At 45.3% G+C, this 27,334-nt stretch overlaps 1 long non-coding RNA gene across 1 annotated transcript; it reads left to right on the top strand.

Moving 5' to 3' along the window:
• The first annotated feature begins 37 nt into the window (after positions 1-37).
• LOC142837751 (uncharacterized) lies at positions 38-26,849 on the top strand. Its single transcript, XR_012908336.1, has 3 exons — positions 38-328; positions 2,328-2,526; positions 26,765-26,849. It is a non-coding gene; the product is annotated as an uncharacterized LOC142837751 (long non-coding RNA).
• The last annotated feature ends 485 nt before the right edge of the window (positions 26,850-27,334 follow it).

The following is a 27,334-nucleotide window of genomic DNA, read 5'->3' as shown; positions in this document are numbered from 1 at the left end:
CCGAGGCATTATGGGAAACGTAGTCCTCTCTGATACAAGTCGAACAGTACCAGAGCTCACAGAGGGTTTGATAGCGGTAGGCAAAGCCTCAGGATGGGAGGCAGAGAAAAATCCGCGGACTAGAGTCAGCTTTCTAGTGTCGCCCAAGGCTTTTTATCTGAGACAAATAGTTTCAATTCTCTAAAGCCTGCGTGCGTTTGTCAATAAAAGAAAATGGAAGCTGGGTGGATTTATCAAGTCTTTTTCGGCGGAAAATTGTGTGGCAAATGATATTGTTGAGCCTCCGACTGTCAAAGGCCGACTCTGAGCAGGGAAGAAATCTGCGCAGGTACAGTTCCTCAGGCCCAAGCCCGCAGTTCTCCCCGCGGTTTGCAGCTACACACAGGCACGGGTGTAGCACACCCCTTTGTTTTCACACGTGATATTCCTGCGTCTGCGTGAAAGCCCCGCCCTGCTCGCTCTGCTTTGGCGCTCTGCTCTTCCACAGCCGCCTCCTTGGAGCCTGCCTTAGTGTAAGGGAGGAGGTCAACTCTGGGGAGGGAATGACCCCCAACCTCACTAAAGCAGGACCTAAAGAACAATAGGGGATAGTGGTCTCTTCAGAGGCAGCCCAGGGCCCCCCAAGAGGATGTAAAGAACAATAGATAGTGGTGGTCTACTAGTTAGCCCAGCTTAAACTGGCCTCAGGGGCTTTCTGGATAAGGGATCATGCCTAGAGTTCTGCTACCTCTTCCTCTAGGAACTTTGCAACGTTAAGGGTCCTTAAACCTCTAAACATATTCTTTTTTTGTTGTTGTTGTTGGTGTTTCAGAGATAGGGTTTCCCTGTGTAACAGTCCTAGCTGTCCTGGAACTAGCTCTTGTAGACCAGGCAGGCCTTGAACTCACAGGGATTCACCTCCCGAGTGCTGGGATTAAAGGTGTGCGCCACCACCGCCTGGCCAAACCTCTAGTCATATTCTTATAGCTTAAGTGTTTATTTTTAGAATGAGTAAAAACGAGCTTAGCCACTTTTTTTGGGGGGAGGGGGTTCAAGACAGGGTTTCTATCCAAAGCCCGCTGACTTCCTCTCGTCTGAGAGGGAATGGAACGAGCTCACGTGCTTCAGTTCCAGTCATGCCTCCTTATGGCTCTGCACTAATTCTGATTTGCTTGTCCTAATTGTCTATAATTTCTTTTTTTTTTTTGTTTGTTTGTTTTTGTTTTTCGAGACAGAGTTTCTCTGTGGTTTTGGAGCCTGTCCTGGAACTAGCTCTTGTAGACCAGGCTGGTCTCGAACTCACAGAGATCCGCCTGCCTCTGCCTCCCAAGTGCTGGGATTAAAGGCGTGCGCCACCACCGCCCGGCTTGTCTATAATTTCTTAGCTCTAATTCTGTCTCAATTCCAATTCTCTGTAACAAATCTCTGTTCCAATTCATTCTTGTTCTAATTACTCTATGTTCATTCTTCTCCTTCTGTTTCTATTTTCCTACGTTCTTTATCCCTCTGCATTCTTCACTCTTTCAGTAATTTCTTCTGTTGTTACAAATTCCTATATATATACATATATATATTTCCCATATATATATAATATATAATAGCGACTTGTTAGTAAGAAAAAAAAATTGCAAGGAAAATTCTCAGGGCCACAGGCATTCTTTGAAGAACTCTAGCAACACTTACCAGCTAGTTTGTAGCCAACCACAGCCACTGCAGTGAGGAGGTCCTGGCCATCTCTTAAAGGGGTTACAACGGGAAGAAACTAGTCTGAGGTGAAGAATACGTCTACTATTTTACATTTCTTAAGAGTGATTAGTAATATCTGGACATGGTTAGTCAGGTGCTATTGATCTCTTGAAGAGACTAGGCTCTAACAAGGACAGACACCTGCAATACCGCCCTAATTCGTCATAAATCTTTGAGGGACTTAGATTAGCAAAGCCAGACACCTGCAGTTTGTTCTGTGAAAGCTCCTCCTGTGATCACCCAGCAAGGACTTCTATATGGCCAAACCATCCTGTTGGGGAGTTCATTACAGAGAGCAGGCTTCTAAGTTTGTTGTTGTTTTGTTTTTTTTTAAAGATTTATTTATTTATTTATTTATTTATTTATTTATTTATTTATTATGTATACAGTGTTCTGTCTGTCTGTATGCTTGCTGTCCAGAAGAGGGCACCAGATCTCGTTACAGATGGCTGTGATTACTATGTGGTTGCTGGGAATTGAACTCAGGACCTCTGGAAGAGCAGTCAGTGCTCTTAACCTCTGAGCCATCTCTCCAGCCCATTGTTTTGTTTTTTTATTGCAGTGTGGAACAAAAGGTTTGACTGTCTTATTTTATTTGCCAGAATACACAGTTTGGCGAGAAAGTCATCCTCCTAACAGAACACAGGAAAACTTTGCCCGACGTAAGAGGAAGACCCTGCCAGGGAGCATGCCATCACACAAGAGAATCTGCAGTTAGAGACAGCTGGCCATTCAAAAGGCAGTATTTTTCAGGGGTCATGCCTATGTGAGTTTATCCTCCATCAGATGTGTCAATCTCTGGTAAGTAGGTCTTCTAAATGTCAGCTAATTTACTACATAACCTTGCGGATGCCATGAAGTTTCCCTGTGTAACAGCTCTGAATATCCTGGAACTAGTTCTGTAGACCAGGCTGGCCTTAAATTCACAGAGATCCACCTGCCTCTGCCTCCCGAGTGCTGGGATTAAAGCAGCGCCACCTTGCCTGGCACATGCCACTTTTTTTAAGCACCCTCTTTGGGGGGGGCAGGGAGAGGAAAACAGATAAAGGACAAATCTAAACCCCACGTCTGCCAGGAAGCAGCCGTTCCTACTCTCTGCTCCAGTTGCTTTTCCCAGAGAGCTTACTTTCACTTCCTTCCTTGCTCTAGTTAAAACTCTTTACTGCAGGGCTGGAAAGATGGCACAGAAGTTAAGACAACTTGATGCCCTTAAAGAGGACCCGAGTTCCGTCTCCAACACCCACATTGCAGTTCACAACATGTGTAGGTCTGGTTCCAGGGGGTCTAAAAGCCCTCTTCTGACCATCCCAGCATACACACATACATACATACATACATTACATTACATTACATGCATGCAAGCAAAATACTAATATGTGCAAAAATATAACTCTTGATTGTTTTACTCCTGTGTCCTTTACACCTATGTCTGAATTTTTCTCTTTTGGAACCACAAGACAAGACTGTTGGTGGTGTAGAGAGCAGAGGAAAACGTGGAGTTCTCCATCACACTACCATGACCTGCCTAGATCGTCCCTACCCCTAACAGCTGTATAAAGTTTCCATTGTGGTACTTACGATATCACAGGCTTGCTCGTGTCCTCATTAGATGTAGCTTTCCGTGTTTCCCTTGGTTCACAGCAGCACCTCCGTGTTGTAGGGTTTTTGTACATTGTGTGAAGATGTATTTGCTGTGACTGGTGTAATAAAAAGCTGAATGGCGAAAAGCTAGGCAGGGGGTATAGGTGGGATTTTCAGGGAGAGAAAGGAAGAGGAGGCGAATTTAGATGCACGGGAGAGGCCAGGAGACCTGGAAAGGGAACAGGAGGTGCAAGATGCAGAGGTAATGCCCACATGATAGAGTGTAGATTAATATAAATGGGTTAATGTAAGTTATAAGAGCTAGTTGAAAAACAAGCCTAAGCTATCAGTCGAGCTTTCATAATTAACAAGAAGTCTCCATATCATTGTTTGGGAGTTGGCAGGTGGGAAAGAGAAAGACTCACTACAAATAGCATCCAACATGGGGCTCATTTGTAGTAAGTCTTTCTCTTTCCCACTAGCCACTGCTGAGAAACATCTAAGTTCTTAAAACATTTTAAATGTCATATGCCATAGGTCTTTGAAGTGTTGAAGATTATCCAACTGAAATATATCTCTGTATATCTAGAAAACCTAACTAAACTGACTACAGTTTGACTATTATAGATTATATCTATTAACCTGTCATTTTATATTATACATTACATTTTAAATGAGCTGTATAAGCATAATACCTTAAACAAAAGTAGAAATATACATATAACAAAACTGACCTTACATAAACCAAAATTTATACTGAATACAAAGTATTCATCTTTTTTAGAAATTGACTCTGACCATTAATCACTTATAATCAACTGCTTAAAAAAAAAAAGCTGGTGGGTGGTGGTGGCGCACGTCTTTAATCCCAGCACTTGGGAGGCAGAGGCAGGCAGATCTTTGTGAGTTCGAGACCAGCCTGGTCTACAAGAGCTAGTTCCAGGACAGGCTCCAAAATCACAGAGAAACCCTGTCCCCCCGCCCAAAAAAAAGAAAAGAAAAAAAAAGCTTCTGATTGTGAAGGTGTAAGTCGCAAACCACTCTGTTGTAATAGCAGCAGGGCTGCTTACCCAGCACCCCGGCCGCCCGCACGGCTAGCTTTACCCGAAATAATTACACGGAAACTGTATTCTTTTAAACACTGCTTGGCCCATTAGCTCTAGCCCTTACCGGCTAATTCTGATATCCCGATCAACCTATTTCTAATAAACTGTGTAGCACCCGTCTTACCAGGAAAGATTCAGCATGTCTGACCTGGCAGCTTGCTTCATTGCGAGCGTCTGCTTCAGAGAGCAGAGCTATGCGTCTGCCCTGGAGAGGGGAGCATGGCCTCTGAGCTCACTTCCTCTTCCTCCCAGCATTCTGTTCTGTTTACTCCTCCCACCTATGTTTTAACCTATGAGGGCCAAGCAGTTTCTTTATTATAATTAACCAATGACCTTCCTCCATCATGATTGAAAAATATTTGGCTTTTTAAAAGGTTTACTTTATTTTTAATTATTTGTCTCTGTGTGGGTGTGTATGAGTTTGGGTGCCCACAGAGGCCAGAGGCACTGGATCCTCTGGAACTGGAATCACAGAATATGAAGGGCCCCACGTGGGTGCTGGGAATCAAACCTGGATCCTCTGCAAGAACAAGCCTGCTTTGTAAACACGAAGCCATCTCTCCAGTCCAAAATCTGATTCTTGGTACCAAGCAGCAACCTTCCCCAGTTTATTGCCAGCAAAGGCAATGTCTGTTTTCCAGGGCATAGACACAGGACTGAGAACATATGGGGCAGATGGCGGACTTAAAACTGACTGCCTTGGGCTGTCTTTCAGACCTGAGTATATCCAGAAGCTCAGGAAATATTTCGTCAAATCTCTCTTGAAGACCTCTATTGTCATAGCACTCCAGAGGGACAGGGTATAGCTCCTCCGTTAGCTTGTTCAGTTTGGCTGTGTGGTAAAGGAGTTGCTTCAGGAGGGGCAGAGACAGTTTATTATTGGAAAAATTGATCCTGAGGAGCTGGGAGCATTGGCTCAGGGCAGGCATAAAAGCACTAAATGCAGAATCCTCCAGCCAACATTTCTCCAAATCCAGAGTTTGCAAGGTGTCTTTGACTCTCTCGAGGAGCTTTCCAAGTGGTCCATACCATTCTCCAAGAATTGTGTGACTAAGGGTGAGATGCCTGAGCCCAGAAAGGTTTGGGCACTGGGGCAGGTAATCCAGGTCTCTCTGTATGAGGTGACAGAAAGTGATAGACAGGGTCTCCAAGGGCTTCTTCAGGCAACCGAGCCACTCTTCCAGGCTGCCAACTAGAACATAAATATCATCTACATAGAGATGCTGGAGGCAGTGCAATTTGGAGAACTGTGAGAACAATGAGTTCATCAACTCGTCTTCCAGCTCTTCAGCCTCACCGATCCCAAAAGTATTCACGATGCTTTCCAGTATGAGTGTGTGAAGGTTTCTCATCTGTCCCAGGTATGGTCCAAAAAGAGCCATGTCTTCTAAACATAAATCTCTTACGTTCAGCTCACGTATACAGTGGAGATCTACTGACCGCAAGATGTCGATGGCATTGGACAAACATGGTTCCAAAATCTCAAGCTTTCGACAGCATAAATGAACAGAACCTTTTCTCTGCTGGGCCCATTGCAACAAGTACATGGCACTCTCGTCGAGCTGGCTGTTCACAACTTTGAGGTCAGTTACTATGTTCAAATAGTTCTTCAGCCCTGAGTAAGGACACGTCTCCGCTGGCTTCTTCTTCTGTCTCATGTCGTGATGACAGCAGTCCTTTTTATACGTCCCAGCCCATATGCTCCAGAAATCAGAGTCCACATCTGTCAAATCCAGCACTCTGATTTCCCCCCTTCTGGGGCAAGCCTCCTCTGACATCAGCACATCCAGTCCATCAAGCAGAGCCTTCAAAGTCTCCAGGTGTGGGGTCTTCATCAGGGCTCCTACAGGAAGCCATGTGAATGGCCAGGCAGGTACCATGGTCCGCAGAATGTTGGTCTGATTGTTCCTGAAGGCCACCTCAAACATTTCTGGGATCAGCGACCGGGGCAGGCCTTCCACAGCAGCAAACATGGCCAAGGCCTCCTCCTTCATCAGTAGGCTCTCTATCGCTAGCTGCTTGAGTGTTGGTGGGGTTTGGCTTCCCATTGTGACTGGTTTTCAGGAATAATGATCCTGATTTGGACACTGGTGAGAGGCCTCCAAATCCAGGCAGGGAAACTTGGCTCCACTGAGACTCTGAGGGCTTCTCTGGCTGTTCTCTTTATAGCCCTTTCCACTGACCCCGCCCCTTTGTAATCACACCCTCCCAGATGAAGTCAGTAATTTGATTCTACACCTGAGTCTAATCTTCTTACATCTTTGGGAGTTAGATGGTGTAGGATCAGATATAAGCACAGGAAAAAACTTAGACTATAACTATGATTAACGTATTCATTAAAGCCAGGCAGAAGTGGTACACACCTTCAATCCCGTCCCTTCAGAGGCAGAAGCAGGCAGATCCCTGAGTTCAAGGCTAGCCTGGTCTATAGAGTGAGTTCTAGGACAACAGGGGCTACACAGAGAATCTGTCTCTTTCTTTTTTCTTCCTTCCTTTCTTCTTTTTTTTCTTTCCTTCCCCCCCCCCCCGAGACAGCGCTTTTCTGTAGCTTTGGAGCCTGTCCTAGAACGAGCTCTTGTAGACCATGCTTGCTTCAAACTCACAGAGATCCGCTTGCCTCTGCCTCCTGAGTGCCGGGACTAAAGGCGTGCACCACCACCGCCCAGCTGAGAATCTGTTCCTTGAAAAATATAAACAAATAAATAATTCATCTGTTGACCCAAGTACAGAAATACTGAGCTGTTAATTTTGCTTCTATTTGTCTGGCATTTGAACTTTTTGAGATGGGATTTCACCACCCACCAAAGGTTAGCTTGGCACTCATTGTTTTGCCCAGAATGGCCTCCATCTATCTGTCAACAATGTTCTGCCTCACGCTGCCTTGTGTTACGGTGTGAGAGCTGCCACATCTGTCTGAGATTTCTTTTTACCTGAACAGCGTCGTTCTGAGAACTCAGGCTGGCCTTGAACTCAAGAGATCCATCTGCTTCTACCTCCCCAGTGCTGGGATTAAAGTCTTGTGCCACTCTGCCTGGCTGCAGGTCTTTTTTTCTTTCTTTAATTCTGATATTTTTCTGGTTATTTTTTTAAATAATTTTTTGTTTCATTTTACATTTCCACCACTCTTCTATCCCCCTCTCGCTCCTCCAAAATCTGAATTTTTATCCAGTCAATTTCACTCATCCTGTCTTTTCATAGATTCTGAGTTTTTTGTTAGAAAGACCTCCACACCACTCCAAAGATCATTTGAATTCACCATTTTCCCCTAACTAACTTCATCAATCCAAACACAAAAGATGGTTTGGAGAGCAAACTCAGCGGTTAAGAGCTCTGTCTGTAACTCCAGTCCAGGGGACCCAGGGACCTCATTAGGGAACAGGTGGTGGCGCGAGAGGCAGGCGGATCTCTTTGAATTCAAGGCCAGCCTGGTCTACAAGAGCTAGTTCCAGGACAGGCTTCAAAGCTACAGAGAAATCCTGTCTCAAAAAACCGAAATAAAATAAAATAATAGAATAAAAAAAACCCAACAACAAAAAGATGCCCAAGTACCATTCAGATCTGTTAGTAGGTGTGAGGCTGAGTCTCATTACCAAAAGCTCCTCCCTGATAGCATCTTAACGTAGTAACCCTAAACTGAACACGTGCAAACACCACCACCTCCAGGCCAGCCTGAGAAGTCTACACTAAATTCCTGGATGCGATTGCCAGCCGCCACTCTTCCTGCGGTGCTGCCAGTGTGACTGGAGAGGAGAGCAAAAAGAACACTGCCAGTGACGGCGTCAGGGAATGGCCTTATGTCAACAAAGATTGGTCTCTTTGTCTGTCCATCCTCACCACCAGTGGAAATTCCCACAGCGGAAAGATTTCATGAGTCACTGTGCACAGCTGGAACTTTCCAGAAGCCCGAGAATCTGTTTATATTTGTTCCCATCCCAAACCTTCTGCTGACCAGAAGACTGGAGCTGGTTTGTCAGAGATTTCCTATAGCCAATCATGGCAATCCTGTGACTCAGGCTCCGGGAAGCTGGTCTTGGCCTACATCAACCCTCCCAGGTGAAATGAAGAAGCCACATGTGAGGCCAACTCCTGGCCTAATGATGCTGTTGAGAAGGGGCCTGCTGCCTAAGCGAGCCTCTGAGAGCGCCATGGGACAGAAAGGTTGAGGCAGGAGAGATAGTCAGGGGAATTATGGGTATGTGGGAAGGAAAAAGAATCTTTCACCCAGAAGTTTGGTTCAAGCCTCTCACCAGCTGAAAATCAAGAATTCCGACACAATTGCATTTGCTTAAGGCTTCTTCTCACCTAGCCACATACCTGTACTTTTCTGGAAGTATTTTCTTAATTGCATTTTTGTTCGTTTATCTTCTGTGTATGCATGTGTGCATGCTTGTGCGTGTGTTTGCATGTGCGCATGCTTGTTCATGTGTGCTTGCACATTCATGTAAGCCACTGTGCAAATGCAGAAGTCAGATGACAACTTGCAGGAGTCGGCTCTCTCCTGCCAGGCAGGTCGCAGGGATGAGACTCAGGACATTAGGCTTGGCAATAGGCGCCTTTGTTGGATGAGACATCCAAATCAATGGTGCCCAATTTTCTAGACATCAGACAAGAAACCCCTTTTGCAGAAGAAGAGATGTCCTAAACCCTTTGTGCAGCCCTAGTTTAACCTTATCAGATTCTAATCCCATCCAAGACACTTCTAGATCCATCCTATAAATTACTTACCAAAAACATAGAGGGAGATGGGCACAGTGATGCACGCCTCTAATCTCCGCACTTGGAGGCAGAGGCAGGTGGGTCTCTGTGAGTTTAAGGCCAATCTGATCTACATGGTGAGTTCCAGGCCAGCCAGAGTTACACACAGTGAGATCCTGTTTTAGTTGGGGTTTCTGTTGCTATGAAGAGACACATGACCACAGCAATAATTTTTTTTGGGGGGGGGATTGGTTTTGATTTTTGGAGACAGGGTTTTTCTGTAGACCAGGCTGTACTCCAGCTCACAGAGATCTGCCTGACTATACCTCCCAAGAACTGTGATTAAAGACTTGCACCGCCATTGTCCGGCTGTCCACAGCAACGCTTATAAAGGAAAACATTTAGTTTGGGTGGCTTACAGATTCAGAGGTTTCATCCATTATCATAATGGTGGGACATGGCAGTGTGCAGGCAGACACAGTGCTGGAGAAGGAGTGGAGAGTGGAGAACGAGCTCCATCTTGATCCTATAGCCGACAGGAAGTGATCTGAGTGTAGCTTGAGCAAAGGATACCTCAAAGCCCACCCCCACAGTGACACACTGCTTCCAACAAAACCACACCTTTTCCAACAAAACCACACCTCCCTATGAATTTAGGAGGGCCAGTTACATTCACACTACCACAGATCCTGTCTAAAAACGAAACAAATAAAATACATACATATACATAGAGAGAGGACTGGAGAGATGGTTCAGTGGTTAAGGGTACTTGATACTCTTGCAGAGAACCTAGGTTCAGTTACCAGCTCTCATCAAGGGGCTCACAAGCATCTAGTTTCAGGGGACCTGGCACCCTCCTCTGGGCTCCAAAGGCACCAGGCACACATGTGGTAGTTCGCATACATACATACATACATACAGACAGACAGACAAATGCACACCTTAACATGAAAAAGAAAAGGCCAGGCACGGTGGTGTGCACTTTCAGTCTAAGCATTCAGAGGCCGAGACAGGTCTCTGTGAGTTCGAGGTCAGCCTGGGTGACTTAGTTCTACAACTAGCCGTGCTGCACAGTGAGAGCTATCCCAATAAATAAAACACCGAACAGGAAAACAGCAAGGATAGGACACAGTAAGATTTTATCCTGCAAGAGGCAGCATCTGTAAATAGAGGGATTAAGCCAGTGAAGATTTCTGCAGAGGAGCGGGCAGGAACGCTGGAAGTTGGAACTTTTGTTAGACCCCAAACAGCTCCAAATAAACCGCCACTCCGCTTCATATTGGCTTATCCTGAAATTATTTTCTGCATCAAAGCGAAGGATCCGGTTTTAACTTGAGTCCAGGTTGCTAAAAAGTCAGGCTATTGTCGACACCAGAGGACAGCTGTGTCTTCATATTTGCTTCTGTTGACAAGGCCTTGCTGTCTCTTCTCCACCAAGAATTGATTAAAACCCTTACAGAACTGAGACTGGAGGCCGGGCGGTGGTGGCACACGCCTTTAATCCCAGCACTCGCGTTACGTTGCCTGTCTAAAACACCTGATGGTCTATAGAATGGCCAATAGCGAGGCAGGAGCAAAGACAGATAGGGCTGGCAGACAGAGAGGATAAATAGAAGGAAAACAAGGAGAAGGAGCAAGACACCAAGGAGAGAAAGACATTGGGGGCTAACCATCCAGCTACACAGCAAGCCACAGAGAAAGAAGTAAAGAAAGGTATACAGAAATTGAGAAAGATAAAAGTCCAGAGACATAAGGTAGTCAGGAAATTTAAGTTAAGAAAATCTGGTAAGAAACAAGCCAAGCCAAGACCAGGCATTCATAACTAAGAATAAGTCTTTCTGTGTGATTTGTTTGGGAGCTAGGTGGTGGGCCCCTCAAAAAGCCAAAAGAGTAGAACATCACACAACAGTAAGAGACCATTTAAACGCACACTGTACAGGAAGTAGTAAGACCAGCCCACGGAGAAAGAAAACCAAACAAAACACTTAGAAAGGGACCGGAAGATAGGATGGGGAAATACTAATCTCAAGAAAGGAAGAGTGAGATTTAGTCCAAGGTCCATTGGCCTCCTGTACAGGAAGACAAAAGGGCGGAGAACTTTAGACAGCTTGTGAACACGGCGGGAACAGCCTTCCAGGAGACAGCTTCAGTGAGACAGCTCAACTTTATCCCAGTGTACAGGGGATAGATATACAGTATCAGGGTGGTAGCTGGGACAAACCCAAATTTGCAGCAGCTGGCAGGCTCCTATCATAGAGCTGGAGGAGTGGCAGCTCATGCCTATGCCCATGTGGGCAGCAGGGGAAGAGCATCTGTGGGGAACTGTGTCAAGGGTCATCCTTGAGATAAGTCAGGCATCTGGGACTAGAGACATTTCCAGGTAAAGCCAAGTAGGGAGCAGGAAGCCCCCATTAGGGGGAAGAAGAGGGAGTCCACCATATTGTGCCCAGCCCAGGGGGAGCTGCTAAGCTATGGTAGGCTATGGTGAGGCCCTCCCAACAAGGAAGTGTCAGTGCACAGCTGTGAAATTAGTATCACGTGACATATGGAGGGAAAACTAGAGCAGGCAATTTGGTTTTTTGTTTGTTTGTTTTTGAGCCAGGGTCTTCCTAGCCTGGCTTTACCTGGAGCTCACTTTGTAAACCAGGATGGCTCGCGGCTTGTGACAAGCCTCCTGCCTCTGCTCCCAGACATCAGGTCTACACGTGAAGCGGTCTAGCAGGCCCAACATGGCAAACACTGCAGACAGGTTTTGTCCCTTCTTCTCCCTTGCTAAAACCATTACATTCCTAAAGCTGCTCCATGAGGTCCAGTCCCTTTTCAGTCACTGACAAAACACCAAGTCCCAGCAACCAGAACTCACTGTTTGGCTAATATGTCCAATCAGGGTTTGCCAACTCACCCTGACACAGCTCCTCCTCCCCTTAAAACCCCCTCCTGCGGAGACACCCTCTCTTACTCTCTTGCTTGCTAGTACTTACTGTTGTTGCTGCTGTCTTTGCAGCCTCCCCCCACTCCCTTGCCCCTCTGGGGTAATAAGTCTCCTTTGTGCTAAGAATTTAGTGTCTGGGTGTGTCCCGTATGGACTCAAAGGGACCCACCTCCCTTACAACACTTGTAAGGATTTTGGGGGGGTCTTTCAAAAATGGACTTTTCTGTCCCCTATGGTCATATGCTTACTTGCTTTTTAATTATGTTTTGCATTGAGTGTGACAGTGATGCGGTTTGGGCGCTGAGGACCTTGTGTTATTCCTCAGGGGAAGCTGGCTTTTCTCTTAGCTGTCCTGTGCTTAGTTGGCCAGGGCTTCTCTGGGACTGGGGTCTAGGCTCTGTTCCAGTCCTTTCCTGCCAAGAGGGGGGAGGAGAATGGATTTGCAACCTTTGGCTGGTTCCCATGCCCTATTCTGAATTTCTCTATTCAAAGATATTTGTGGGAAGCCATGAGAGTGCTCTAGACTGAACAAAATGACTCAGAGGCAGCCTCATTGTGGGGTGGTCCTTGCCAAGACATAGGGACTTGAGTGGTACCAGAGAGAGTTTAGGCAGGGTGTGTCTCAGAAGGGATTCATCTCCATAATCTATGATGTTCCCTAAGGAATCACAAACTAATTTTTTTTTGATTTTCGAGACAGGGTTTCTCCGTAGCTTTTAGTTCCTGTCCTGGAACTAGCTCTTCTAGACCAGGCTGGCCTCGAACTCACAGAGATCCGCCTGCCTCTGCCTCCTGAGTGCTGGGATTAAAGGCCTGCGCCACCACCGCCCGGCATCACTAATTATAAAGATAGAATTGCAATAAAAAGAAGGAAAAATACTACAACCCAAAAGAACCTATTTCAGATGGGCAGTTCCGGGACAGGCTCCAAAGCTACAGAGAAACCCTGTCTCAAAAAACAAAAAAACAAAACAAAACAAAACAAAAAGAACCTGTTGTTTCTGGACTTTCAGAGAAAAACACTCCACAGAGTAGCAAGCTTAGGACTTCATCTGAGGGATTTACAGGGAAGGACAAGCACATGCTTTTGTTGATGGTAGCGCTCTTCATTCTCTCAGGATGTTCTTCACAGCTTATAAAAACCCACAAAGTCTTGCACCCATTGCTACTGGAGGTTACATACCGTTTCTTAAGTAAATGATAAAGAGTCCTCTGGACAGTTCTAAGCAATAAATCCAGGTTAAGTGTCACATAGCAAAAAGGACCACTTTCTTTCCGTTAACGCCCTAATTAACGGCTGCAAACCGCAGCTGCAAAGGGAGTCCTTCTGTTATCTAATCTGCGGAGGTAGTCTTAAAAAACTAAACTGTTAAGGAGACCAAAAGAAATAAGGAAATTGTGTGCTATATCCTATACTTTTAAGGGTATAAAACATCTTAAACATTTTGTGGTTAGTGATCGTAAAGGTCAGGCTTTCTTGAACTGAAGACTTCGTTTGCGAAGCAGAGATTGCAGCTCTGAGCTGCGCTGAGCCCCTGCCTCTACCGGCCTTGCTAGCTGCAAGGCAGGGGCGGAGCACAAGGAGGGACCAGCCCACTCTCCCATGCACAGTGACATTAAAAGCGTTTTCAATCTTAAAACATATTTTTCCGCCAAAACCACAGAGAAACCCTGTCTCAAAAAACCAAAAAAAAAAAAAACAAACATATTTTTCCGTCCTGCGTGTAACCCTTAACCATAGAAAGGGGAATTTGTGACTCTTTCTTGGGGCTATGAAGTGATTTATTTATTTATTTATTTATTTATTTATTTATTTATTTATAGCTAGTCCTGGCCAGCCAAGGAATCTTATCCCTTGGTGTCTGAACAAAGGCCTAAAACTGAGGTTAGCCAGGCAGTGGTGGCACATGCCTATAATCCTAGCCCTCTGGAGGCAGAGACAGGCTGATCTCTGTGAGTTCGAGGCCAGCCTGGTCTACAAGAGCTAGTTCCAGGTCAAGCTCCAAAGCTACAAAGAAATTCTGTCTCAAAAAAACAAACAAACAAAAAATGCAAAACAAAAAAAACCCAAAACAAACAAAAAAACTGAGGTTAGAATTTGTGCAAAGAGTTAATTATTGGCACCCCAGTTAGGTTCTTCACACTCTTTGCCTTGGCTCAACAAACCACACAGCTGGCTACATGTCCTTGTAAATAATATTGTCTTTTTCTGTGAGTAGTTTATCTTGAAATCAATGAGTAGGACCCCTAGACAGATCTAAGGCTATTTTGAAATTTCCTATCAGTTGATAGCATATGGCAATCTTGGCAGCTGGAGAAATTATAGCTGTTTACTTAAACTCTGCTCGAAGACAGCTCTTAGTGGAGACTCCAACATGGGCAGCGTCTCTTTGTATTTATCTTATGCATGAAAACTCTGCCTAGGCGAACATTATTATTATCAGTTAGACAATAAAACTAAGGAAGGGCCATCTTCTTGACAATCCACAGATAAAAATGCCCAGTAGATCGGGAATGAATTCATAAAAGACACACACAACATATACAGACTGTGGGAAATTCCCCAGAGCCACCAGGGGAAGAATTCAGTCTGGCGCATGTGTGAAATCACAGGCAGAAGCAGCAGGTATCCTGGAGACTGTATCTCGTAGACTTTGGAAAACAAGTTTCTCTCCATCAGAAATTATTTTCTGGTGGGTTGACATCTCAAATGTCAGTTGTAATGCCCTGGTTTTATGTCAACATGGCTCCCAGCAGAAAAAATGTAACACACACAGAGGCAAAGAGGCTGTCTAATTTATGAGAAAAAAGGTGTCTCTAAACTAGCGGGCTGGCTATTGAAAAGAAAAAGAAAGTCTTGTAACCTTCAGCAAAAATAATGAACTTGTCACAAACAAAAGCAATTTCCAAGTGAGATCCTTAACCATAAGCCATTCTTATCACAAGTCCCACAGCTAGCTAGGAAATTTACTGAGTCAAACAGCTTGGAAAATTGAGACTGCCTCAGGGAATTAATTGTCTGGTGCCAAAGATTACTTTTAATGGACTTCACTATTATACTATTACGTATTTGATTACACACACACACACACACACATACACACACACACACACACACACACACACACACCTTGAAATTTTTCTTGAAAAAAAAAAAAGCAGGCAGCCATAGTGGCACACCTCTTTAATCCAGCACCTGAAAGGCAAAGGCAGGCAGATCTTTATGAGTTGGAGACCAGCAGCCTGGGGTTACATAATGAGATTCTATAAATAAATAAATTAATAAAAATGAAAGTAATACATTCAGAAATTGGGACTAATCGGTGTTGGTGGCACAGGTCTTTAATCCCAGCACTGAGGAGGCAGAGGCAGATGAATTTCTGTGAGTTTGAGACCAACCTGGTCTAAAAAGGTAGTTCCAGGACAGCCAGGGCTACACAGCAAAACCCTGTCTCGAAAAACCAAAAGTCAACCAACCAACCAAACAAACAAACAAAACCCCTTATTTACTGTGTATGTTCATTTGCTTTTGTATGTGTACCACATGTGTGTAGGAGCCCAAGAAGGCCAGAAGAGGGCAGCAGAGCCTTCGAAATTGGAGTTACTGGTAGTTCGTGGATGCTAAAAGCTGAACCCAGTTCTCTGTAAGAGTGGTAAACCACTCATAATCACTAAACTATCTCTCCAGTCCACTTCTTTTTTTTTTTGTTTGTTTTTTGAGACAGGGTTTTTCTGTGTAGCCCTAGCTGTCCTGGCACTCGCTCTGTAGACCAGGCTGGCCTTGAACTCGCAGAGATCCACCAGTTTCTGCCTCCTGAGTGCAGGGATTAAAGGCGTGCCCCTCCCCCCTGGCCAGTCCCACTTCTTTATTTTTCTCAACAGGGGCCTAATGTAGCTCAGGCTGGACCTGAGTGCTGACCCTACTGCCTCTATCTCCCAAGTGCTAGAATCCTAATTACACACATACCACCATGCTCAGAAGTAAAAAACAAAAAAGAAAAAAGTACAATAATTTCTAGTAGGATTGGTGGGAACTAACTCCCCCACACCCTGTTGGTGGCGGCAGTAATCCTCAGAAGATGATCTAGCCCTTCTCTTGCTAGGAGTCTGTCTTACATTCAGAATCATAAAAATGCAGACAGGCATGGGAATGTTTATCACAGCAGCACCCGCAACAACAACGAATTGAAATAGTCTAAGGGTTTAGATGGAGATGTATTTACAAGATACAGCTGGACTTTGTACCCCAGAATTCTATCCGGCCATTCTTGTAGCCTTGAATTTATTATTATTAGCATGTATCTATGTGAGAGGATACATGCAATACCACACGTGTGGAGGTCAGAGGATGTCTTTCAGAAATTGGTTTTCTTCTCCCAATCATCAGGCTTGGAGGCAAGGGTTTTTGCCAATTGAGCCGTCTCCTCCACCCAATCCAAAATAAGTGAAACGAAAAACTAACTTTATCCTTCAAGGACTGGATTAGTCAATTAACTTTATTAAAGCTGTCCCTGCTCCAGGTTTTTCTAGAGCCGCGGACCCAAGTAATTCCCCAGAGAGACCTTGGGTCTGTCACACCTGCTGAAGGAAAGAAAACCCGCTCTCCAAGCGGCAGACTGTTTCTGTCATTACTTTTGACCACCACTAGGTGTCACTCTCTGATGGCCCTGCAAATTCTCCCCAGAAGATCCCACTTTCTACCAGCTACCAGGGTCCCTTTCGTGGTCCAGACATCGAACAACTTTCATTTCCAGAGGTTTTCCATCCACAAATAGAATTTTATCGATTTGGCTTTTCTTCCGGACCAAAGAGATACAAAATACAAAGCTCGACGACCCTCAAGGGTTGACTGGTCCGTTTCTGAGACACGGTCTCTTGTGCCCCAGGATGGTCTGGAACCTGGGTATGTACCCGAGGATGACCTTCGTTTTGATCTTCCCGCGAACGAGGATTGTAGGTGGGTCACCAAGCCTGTAAGCCCCACCGTGATTTCTTATTTTATTTTTGAGTTTGGACAGTCTTACTCTGTAAGCCCAGGCTAGTTTCCAGTTTGTAATGATCCTCTTGTCCACCAAGCCCGACACTCAGTCCAAACGCGATTTCTAGTACCATGTTGGCATCCCTGTCTTATTTGTCCCCCATACAAAATATTGGTTACTGGTCCCCACTTTCCCTGACAATAAACTTGACAGCCAACAAAGGAAACAGCCCCCCTCCCCCCCCAAACAGCTAATTCTGTTTATTTCCCAGAGGACTGGGACCCTGTGGGAGTCAGTCTCAGGAGATTATTATTATTTATTATTTTTTTTGGCGCTCTAGTAGAATAGTAGAAATACAACCCACAAAGTTTATGTCTTCAGCTATAAATAGCTAAGGGGAACATACATTTTTATATGGCTATAAATATCACATACAAAAGTCCATATCATGATTTGATTTATTCGTTTCTGTTTTTAAAGTTCAGGCAATTGAGACTAGGTTGTTGTAAATGCCAGACATACACTTAACCACTGAGCAACACTCAACTCCTGATTCTGTATGTGCACATGTGTGTGTGTGTTTGTGTGTTTATGTGTATGTGTGTGCTTATGTGTGTACATGTGTGTTTGTGTGTATGTGTATGTTTGTGTGTAAGTGTATGTGTGTACATGTGTGTACATGTGTGTTTGTGTGTGTGCGTGTGTTTATGTTTATATATGTGTCAGTGTGTGTACATGTGTGTTTCTGTGTATGTGTGTGCTTATGTGTGTACTTGTGTATGTGTGTACATGTGTGTTTGTGTGTACGTGTATGTTTGTGTGTAAGTGTATGTGTGTACATGTGTGTTTGTGTGTGCGCGTGTGTTTATGTTTATGTATGTGTCAGTGTGTGTACATGTGTGTTTCTGTGTATGTGTGTGCTTATGTGTGTACTTGTGTATGTGTGTACATGTGTGTTTGTGTGTTTATGTGTCTGTGTGTGTGCGCGCACATGCAATGGAGAGTGTGTAGAAGTTAGAGGACAATTTTCAGAAGTGAGTTCTTTACTTCCACAACGTGGGTCCTAGGGATGGAACTCAGGTTACTGGACTTGGCAGCAGGAACCTTTACCGGCTGAACCATCACACCAGTCCTACTTTATCAATTTCTATTACCTCGCCAGATTGATCTTTTGTTTGGTTTGGCTTTGTTTTTGAGATAAGATGTCATTCTGTACTTCAAGCTGGACTTAAACTCATTATGAAGCCCAAACTGGCTTCAAACTTTCAATCCTCCTGCCTCAGCCTCCTAAGTGATTGGATTAATAAGACCCATATCTCCACACCTGACTCTTACAGGTTATTCATATCTTCATATTTCCTGAATATTTCCTATGGAAGAAGTAGTATTGGAATTATTGAGTCAAAACCACCTGTAAGTCCTTTTCTGCATGCTGCACGACACTAGAGAGCTTGCAGGGTTGTAGACAAACAGCTTATAGGATGGTGCTTACCTTCCTGCAGTGGGGGAACAGCCAGAATCCCAGTGCCTGAGGCAGAAGGAAAGTCTCACCGGGTAGCCCAGGTTAGCCTTAAACCCTCTGTAATTCAGGCTAACCTCATGCCCGTAATCAATACTCTTGCCTCCGCTACTCAGTGGTTAAATTAGAGGCGAGTTCTGCAGTACCCAGCTAATGTATTCATTTATTTAGGTCCCCCATCTACGTTTACATATTTACTTTCTGCTAGTTTAAATCCGTGTGGGGTACAGCATCAAACAGGTTCTGGACCAAGTAGCCTGTGCCGGAAGGTTGCTTTGGAATTTGGCACAAACCAGACCAATGATTCCACAGACCTGATTTACTTTGGTTTTGTTTGGTTTGCTTCCAGGAGTCACCTTTGTTGTTGTTGTTGCTTTTTAGACAGGGTTTCATTATGTAGTTCTAGCTGGGCTGGCATTCAATAAGTAGACTAGACTGGACTCAAACCAGAGGTCCACCTGCCTCTGCCTCCCTAGCGCTGGGCTAGAGAAAAACCTCAGTCGCTAAAGGCTAAGGCTCACAACTCAGAGCGCAGGGCTGTTTTTGGCTTTATACATATAAGCATATATGTATAATTCGGTTTCTTCTCTGGCATAAACACCATCAGAAGCTGAGTCAGGAGGAGTCTGGGTTTCAGGCCAGCCTCAGGTACATTGTGAGACACTGTCTCACAGCAGAATAAAACAAACAGCTAAAATTGCCTTGGGAAAGAAGGGGCTGGATTTTTACCGTCAAGCACGAGGATCTGAGTTGGGATCCAGCACCTGTGTTAAAAGCTAGCTATAGTGATACACCTGCAGTCCCGGCATGCAGCCTAGACAAGCAGACCCCTGGGACCTGCTGGTCAGTCTGTCTCACCAGTTTTGAGGTCTGGGTTCAGTGAGAAACCCTGTCTCAAAAGATAGGGTGGTGGTGGCACGTGCCTTTAACCCAGCACTTGGGAGACAGAGGCAAATGAATCTCTGTGAGTTTGAAGCCAGCTGGGTCTACAAGAGAGCTAGTTCCAGGACAGGCACCAAAGCTACAAAAGCTACACAGAGAAACGCTGCCTCGAAGAAAAAAAAAAAAGGAAAGAAAAGAAAAAGAGTTAGATGGAGAGCAATAGACACCTGACATTTACGTTTGACCTCTGTGCAAGCGTGCGTGCGTGCGTGCATGCGCACATGCACAAGCATGAGTATCTGGATACACAAAACAAAGAAAGTCATACACATTCCAAGTTTCCAACTAGACAAGGTGCGGCCTTTCTATTTCCACGAATTCTAGTTTCTATTCTGTTCCCCCTACACACCTTTCCCCTAGCCTCTTTTGAGCAGCCAGGGTGCAGTTGGAAGATTCCCTGTGTTCAGGCACTAAGTTCCAAACCAACAACCGGGATGTCTGTGGAAGTAATATCCCAGTGACATAGACACTCTTATGCACATATTAGGACATTGGACACGTCTCCAGGAGGAAGAGGCAGGAAAAGAATCTGCCTTGGGTTGGATATCCTAAGGCACTGGTCCCTGCACGTCCTTCCCCTGTAAGTCTCCTCCTCACTCCCCAGGCCAGTCAGCGGGGAGGAAAGAGACAGGAACTAGATGGAGCTGTCTATGCTGGTCACAGCTCTCTGGCTGAGCACACAGAGCTTGTCAACCAGCCTGAAAACTGCAGAAGTAGAGGGTGGGGAATCCCCTGGTTGGAGAACGAAACTGGTGGCTTAGAAGGGGAAACAGGGAAATCTGGCCGACTGGCAGGAGCAAAGCTGAAGAACAAACTTTGAAGTTCAGCGGTGAAGTGAAGGGAAAAGAGAACACGGAAGACTGTGGCAAGCGCAGGGTGTCCCCAGGTGTTGTAAGGGCAAGGGACAGCTGTTCTGAGGCTAAAGCTCGCTCAAGTTAAGGTGATTAACATCCCAATCTCCCCACAGTACTGAAGTTCTATCAGTCAGTCTTCGCAGCTTCTCTTTGGGAGTTTTCTTTTTTCCTTTCTTTTTTCTTTTCTTTCTTTTTCTTTATTTTTTAAAAAATAAGAAACTATTATTTTGTTTGTTTATTTCTTGAGACAGGGTTTCTCTGTGTAGCTTTGGAGCTTGTCCTGGAACTAGCTCTTGTAGACCAGGCTGGCCTTGAACTCACAGAGATCCGCCTGCCTCTGCCTCCTGAGTGCAGGGATTAAAGACGTGTGCCACTACCGCCCAGCTTTTTGGGGAGTTTTCATCCACATTTTGTATATATGAGGGAACGCATATTATTTATTAAATATTTTAGGTCCCTCATAGCTGGAAGCCTTTCCTCGGATCTGATAGAGATGAGGCTGCCACCGTGTTGACCCATGATGATCAAGGACAAAGCCTCTGAAAATGTTTTTTTTTTTTTTTTGAGACAGGGTTTCTCTGTGGTTTTGGAGCCTGTCCTGGAACTAGCTCTTGTAAACCAGGTGGGTCTCGAACTCACAGAGATCCGCCTGCCTCTGCCTCCCAAGTACTGGGATTAAAGGCGTAGGCCACCACCGCCCGGCCAAAAGCCTCTGAAAATGTAAGCCGCCACAATGACATGCTTTTCCTTTATAAGAATTGAGTCATGGTGTCTTTGCCCAGCAATAGAAACCCTAACTGAGTCAGAAGTTGGTACCAGAAGTGGGGTGTTGCTGCAAAAGGCCTGACCATGCTGTTGTTTGGAGGAATTTGGACTTGGGAGTTCAGGTTAGGAAAGCAGTGGAATTCTTTACGCGCTGTGTAACGGACCATATCAGTAGGAGCAGGGAGGATGCGGCACCAACACTGCCTGGCAGGCCCTAAGTTTTTTTATTTGTTTGTTTGTTTTTGTTTTTTTTGTTTTGGTTTTTCGAGACAGGGTTTCTTTGTAGCTTTGGTGCTGGTCCCAGAACTAGCTCTTGTAGACGGCTGGCCTCGAATTCACAGAGATCCGCCTGCCTCTGCCTCCCGAGTGCTGGAATTAAAGGCGTGTGCCACCACCGCCCGGCTATATTGTATATTTTTAAGAATGTTCATCCCTATTTTTAGCTATAATGATACTAAAGCCTTAAATGCCAAACTTTATCCTGCTCCAGACACTTTAGCCTACCTTGATGCCTCAAAAACACTAATAAAAAGTAGCCTGGCAGTGACGGCACACGCCTTTTAACCCCAGCGCTCAGAGGCAAGCAGATTTCTGTGAGTTTGAGGCCAGTCTGGTCTACAGAGCAAGTTCCAGGACAGCCAAGGATACACAGAGAAACTCTGTCTCAGAAAACAAACAAACAAGCAAACCCAGAAAATACTTAGGATTTTCACTCATGTAGTCCTAGTTAGAGCAAGGAGCTTGAAAAAAATCTGCTTGTTTATTTTTGTTTTTAGAGCAGTAGTGGTCAAACTATATTTAAAATGTTTGTATTTATCTATACACCCATATATACACAAGACGTATCTCAGAGCGCAGACATAAGTTATGCTCTTACTCTTTGGAATAAAGAGTTTAGTATCTCAAGGGAGGACATTTGTCTAGAAGGAGAAACATATCTTGCAGTAGAGATGAGTGAGTGATCATCTTTTTCTCCTTCCTTCCTTCCTTTTTTTGTTGTTGTTGCTTTTTGAGATACAGTTTCTCTGGTGTAACAGTCCTAGCTGTCCCAAGGACTCAGTTTGTAGACTAAGCTGACCTCGAACTCACAGAGATCCTCTGCCTCCCAGGTGCTGGGATTAAAGGGGTGTGCCAACACACTCTACTTAAAATCAGATTTAAATTTTTTTTTTAAGATTTATTTATTTATTATGTATACGGTGTTCTGTCTGCATGTATGTTTTAGGCCAGAAGAGGGCGCCAGATCTCATTACAGATGGTTGTGAGCCATCATGTGGTTGCTGGGAATTGAACCAGAGCCTCTGGAAGAGCAGCCAGTGCTCTTAACCTCTATGCCATCTCTCCATTCCCTTATCGCTATTTCTTTAAGCTGTGAATAAGATTTAGTAACACAAGAGATCAAAAGGGGAAGTTTGTCCCACAGACTGAAGGTAATTAATTCCCCCTCTTTTAATAATCTCTCTCTCAATAACTGAGGGAAGAGAGATTTTTTTTTTGGTTGGATTTGGTTTTAATTGTATCCCAGACTGCATTCTAGCAGGTAATTTGGAGGTCACAACTTGTGCCAAGTCAGGTCTGGACATCTTTCCACACAAGCCAAAATTAAAAACAAAACAAAATCCAAATTCAAAGTAAAAAGCAGGAAAAAAGATTTATTCAATGTGTTTGTTCACACTAGAAAGTGGGGACAAAGGTCCAGCAATCCCCTGTAGTCCACCTGAGGGTCCTGAGGTAAGAAAAGTTAAATAGAGGGTCAAGGGAATGCACACCCAAGAAGTCCTGGTCGAGAGACAGTTATACCACCAGCGTCATCATCTGGGTTTTAGGCTCATCCTGTGAGGTGGGTTTGAGAGGTCCCTACAGCTATCTGAAATCTCTTTCAGAAAGACAAGTTTCCTCTGTGGCTGGCCTCCTTTCCTTTTCCCAGGAGGAGATTCCTGGGGACTCCATTATCCTTAGGGCGCACCCACAGCCTGTCAGCCAGATGGAGAGACCCGGGAGTCTCTTTAGAATCTTATCTGCTGGACTGTACAGGATTGAGGGCATCGGGTTTTACAAAGACGTTCCCCAGAAGCGCCATGCACCACGTGTGATCCACGTGATAGGTGGTGTTGGAGTGCGGATGTGAGAGAGGCAGGCAGAGAGATGAAAGGAATAGAGGCAAGAGAGGGAAGAAGAGGAGAAAAGGAGCGAGCTGTGCCTGGCGAGCCCTTTTAAGGGGTGTACACATGTCCCGTAGCTGACGGTTGAAAGGCACCAGGTGACAGGCGATGACATAAACGCTCTGGCGGCAGAGGCAGGCTGCTGAGGTGGCAGAAATTAATACCTAGACTCGTCCGTTCTAAGCTCCTGGTGGGGTATGCCAGTCAGACCCTGTAACAGATAGGGACTGAAGGATGCTGGGAGAACCCGGCAGCCAGGTCTGCTTTGATATGATAGATAGGCCCCTCAATCATCTGTTCCAGGGTCTGAGAGGCAGCAGTGAGCTTGGGGTCTGATTGAGAAACCCTGCTTCAAAAAATAAGGGAAGAAGAGATGCAGGAAGACTCCTGACATCAACCCATGTATGTGCAGACACACCTGAACATGTGTGTACAGACATGCCTGAACATGAATGTGCACATGCACAAAGAGAAAAAGACAAGGTAGTGCTGTCAAGATTGCTCTGCAGGTATGGGCACATGCCACCAACCCTAGACCCACATGATGGAAGGAAAGAACGTTTGTGTCTCTCAAAACAAAACAAAAACCAGCCCCTCCCCACACCACCATCAGCTGTTTAGAGAGAATTGTTTTCATAAGCTGTTTATGTCAAAGATTTTAACACGTTATTGCCATTTCAGTTCTTTTTATTTTTTTAAATATTTATTTATTATGTATACAATATTCTGTCTGTGTGTATGTCTGCAGGCCAGAAGAGGGCACCAGACCCCATTACAGATGGTTGTGAGCCACCATGTGGTTGCTGGGAATTGAACTCAGGACCTTTGGAAGAGCAGACAATGCTCTTAACCACTGAGCCATCTCTCCAGCCCCTCAGTTCTTTTTAAATTCTTTTATGTGCTAAAATTATTTTTTGGCATGCTCAGTTAAAATGCATTCATGGAGCTGGAGAGGTGGCTCAGCAGTTAAGAGCACTTGCTGCTTTTCCAAAGGACCCAGGTTCAATTCCCAGCAACCACATGGCAGCTAACTCCCACTCCAGAGGATTCAACACCCTCATGCACACATATCTGCCGGCAAAACACGAATGCACATAGAAGGCATTTACTCACATATGAGTACATGCACGCACACACAAACAACAATAAAATATAAGAAGGGGGCGGAGATCCATAACAAGGAAAAACCAGAGAATCCAATTCCCATTTTGATTATAGCAACTTCTTACAACTAACAGGACAGTGTATTGTTTCTTCCGGGAATTGCTGCTTTAAATGTGTGCTAAGGTCAAGTCTGGGCTATGAAACAAAAGTTCTTTCACGTACTCACGATGACTAATGGCTTAGAGAAGGCAGAACTGAAGGCTAAAGATTAACAGCACATGGGCCTGACAAAAGAGATGGAGCCCAGAGCCTGTGCACAGGAGCCGGGCTGCTCCAGTCTAGACTGGTCGGGATCCGTCATTATGTTCCTAAATAAGTTGTTGAAGCGAATTACTAAGTAATATTCATAGCATGAGTCTACTCTCATTTTCAATTTTTTTTTTTTTTGGTTTTTCAAGACAGGGTTTCTCTGTGGCTTTGGAGCCTGTCCTGGAACTAGCTCTTGTAGACCAGGCTGGTCTCGAACTCACAGAGATCCGCCTGCCTCTGCCTCCCTAGTTACTCTCATTTTCAAATGTGTATATTTAATCCAATGCTATAGCTTTGTGTCTACTTTGATATCTTAAATTTCCAAGCTCCAAAATGGAGATTTAAGGGCCTCAGTCCCCCACCCAGGTTATATCATCTGGTTTTTATTGTTCTCAGTTCCCCCACTCAAAAGTCCGGGGAATTTATTTTGAATCATTCCCTATGACTGTAATGTAAAAGGTTCTTTGTAAATATACTGCTGTTGACCAGGCATGGTGGCACCCATCTTTAATCCCAGTACTCTGGAGGCAGAGGAAGGCAAGAGGAGCTCTGTGAGTTCAAGGGCAGCCTGGTCCACATACCAGGCAGGCTAGCGGGGCTACAGAGTGAGACTCTCTCTCAAACAATAGCAAGAACTAGGATATTCCTTCCTTAGAGCCCCCCACTGTCAGTTCCTGCTCATGCTCTCCTAATGAATGTGTATCCACACACACAAAACCAAAACCAGACAGGCAGACTGGGAAGATATCTCGCTGGAGAGGCACTTGACATGCAAAGGTGTGGGTGAAGTTTCAACCTGTGCAACCCATATAAACCGTGCACAGGCTTGCCGGCCTCCTGTAATCCCAGCCCTTGGGAGGCAGAGGGTAAACTTTCTAGGTAGAGCAGCTGGGATTGGCTGGAGAGACCAGGTTCAACTGGAGACCCTGCCTTAACAGAGTGACTGAGGAGGGTACGAGATGTAAGGCGGCCCTTCACGGCCAGACAGTGCTTCCACACAAATGTAAACATGAAAAGAAAGAAAGAGAAGAGCCCACACCTTTAAATCCCAGGATTTGGGAGGCAGAGCCAGACGGATCTCTGTGAGTTCGAGGCCAGCCTCATCTACAGATCGAGTTCCAGGACAACCAAAACCGAGAGAGAGAGAGACAGAGAGACAGAAAGAAAGAGAGAGACGAGAGAGAGACAGAGAGAGAAATTACTGAAAGTGAAAGTGTCCAGCCAAGACTGGCGGTAATACAGCACTTGGCCAAGCACAAGAAACCTGGGTTTGGTCCCGAATATTTGAGGGAGGGGAGGATGAATAACGTGAGGTTTATCTGTGTTGTTGCTTGTAAGGAAACTCACCTGGTCACTTGTGTAACATTAAATTTGAGAAACACCACATCCTTGGCTATGACTGCAGGGTCTTTCTTCCCTTCCCTCACAGGGAAAAACTCTCCCCTTCTGGGAATCCCCAGCCCTGTCACATTTCTCTAAGCAAGAACCACATCCCCCACGTCCCATCCCCCATCTCCAGCCACTTCCTCCTCCTAGTCCTCCTCCAGGGCGTGGTCCCCCTGGCAGTGCCACCACATGTGACTGGGTACAAAAGGAATGCTCTTCCTCAGGTTCTGGCTTGTATGGTGTCACCTGCCAGAGCTACTCCAGCCTCTGTTCTTTGCTGTCAGTGGGATGGCAGAAGGAAGCGGCCAGACAGCGGACTATTCTGATATTGGACCTCTCTCTGCTTCCCAGGCCTTCCAGCTACCAAAACTTCCCTCTTGACTCCCCTGCTTTTTCTTCCCCCCAAACCGAATGTGAAATTTATAATTGAATACAATTTGGTGTGGTATAGAACCCAGCACACTGCCACACCCACCATTTCTCCGGGGGTGATTGGGAATATTTATATTTATGACGGGGGTGATTGGGAATATTTATATTTAATGACTTCTAGCCATCAGGAATGAGCCACCTCTCACCTGCCGTTATCTTCAAATTCATCATCATTAAACGCGGTGAAGCCTCGCTTCTTTAAGATGTGGATCATCTTGTGGCTGGGGAACCTGAACTTGGCAGGGTCTCAGTCACATGTTCCTTATTCTGCAGCTTGGTAAGGATGGACATGATGACTTGGCCAATACAAACCCTGGCCACTGTGCTCAGGGGCTTCCCAAAGGCTGTCCACTCTGAAGGCCAGGCTGGAGCCTGTCAGCCCCACACAGGACATCTTGCTGATGTAGAAAGAGAAAAGGGAACGTCCGCATTGGAATGTGAAAGCCATTTTTCCCACAACTCTTCACGATGTACTTGTTGGCACAAACACAGGTGGGTGGACTCAGGGGCTTTGAAGGAGAGCTGCTCACAGGCACCTGACACCATGTGGTCATGTCATAGGAACTCATCAGCTTTTACCTTCTTCAGTTCCAAGTCAGAGGTTCACATCTTTTTTTTTGGTTTTTCAAGACAGGGTTTCTCTGTGGTTTTGGACCCTGTCCTGGAGCTAGCTCTTGTAGACCGCCTGCCTCTGCCTCCCAAGTGCTGGGATTACAGAGGTTCACATCTTGGCATGGGGAAGGCCTCGGCAGAAGAGAGATGTGGATCCTGCTTGTTCTTGTGGTGTCTGTAAACCAGATCACTCAAGACTTTGGAGCACGTGAAAGCCACCCGGTGAGCCGG

The sequence above is a fragment of the Microtus pennsylvanicus genome, chromosome 18 (genome assembly GCF_037038515.1).
Source record: "Microtus pennsylvanicus isolate mMicPen1 chromosome 18, mMicPen1.hap1, whole genome shotgun sequence".
In the NCBI taxonomy this organism is placed as follows: domain Eukaryota; kingdom Metazoa; phylum Chordata; class Mammalia; order Rodentia; family Cricetidae; genus Microtus; species Microtus pennsylvanicus.
This window is presented reverse-complemented; position numbering and strand designations above follow the sequence as displayed.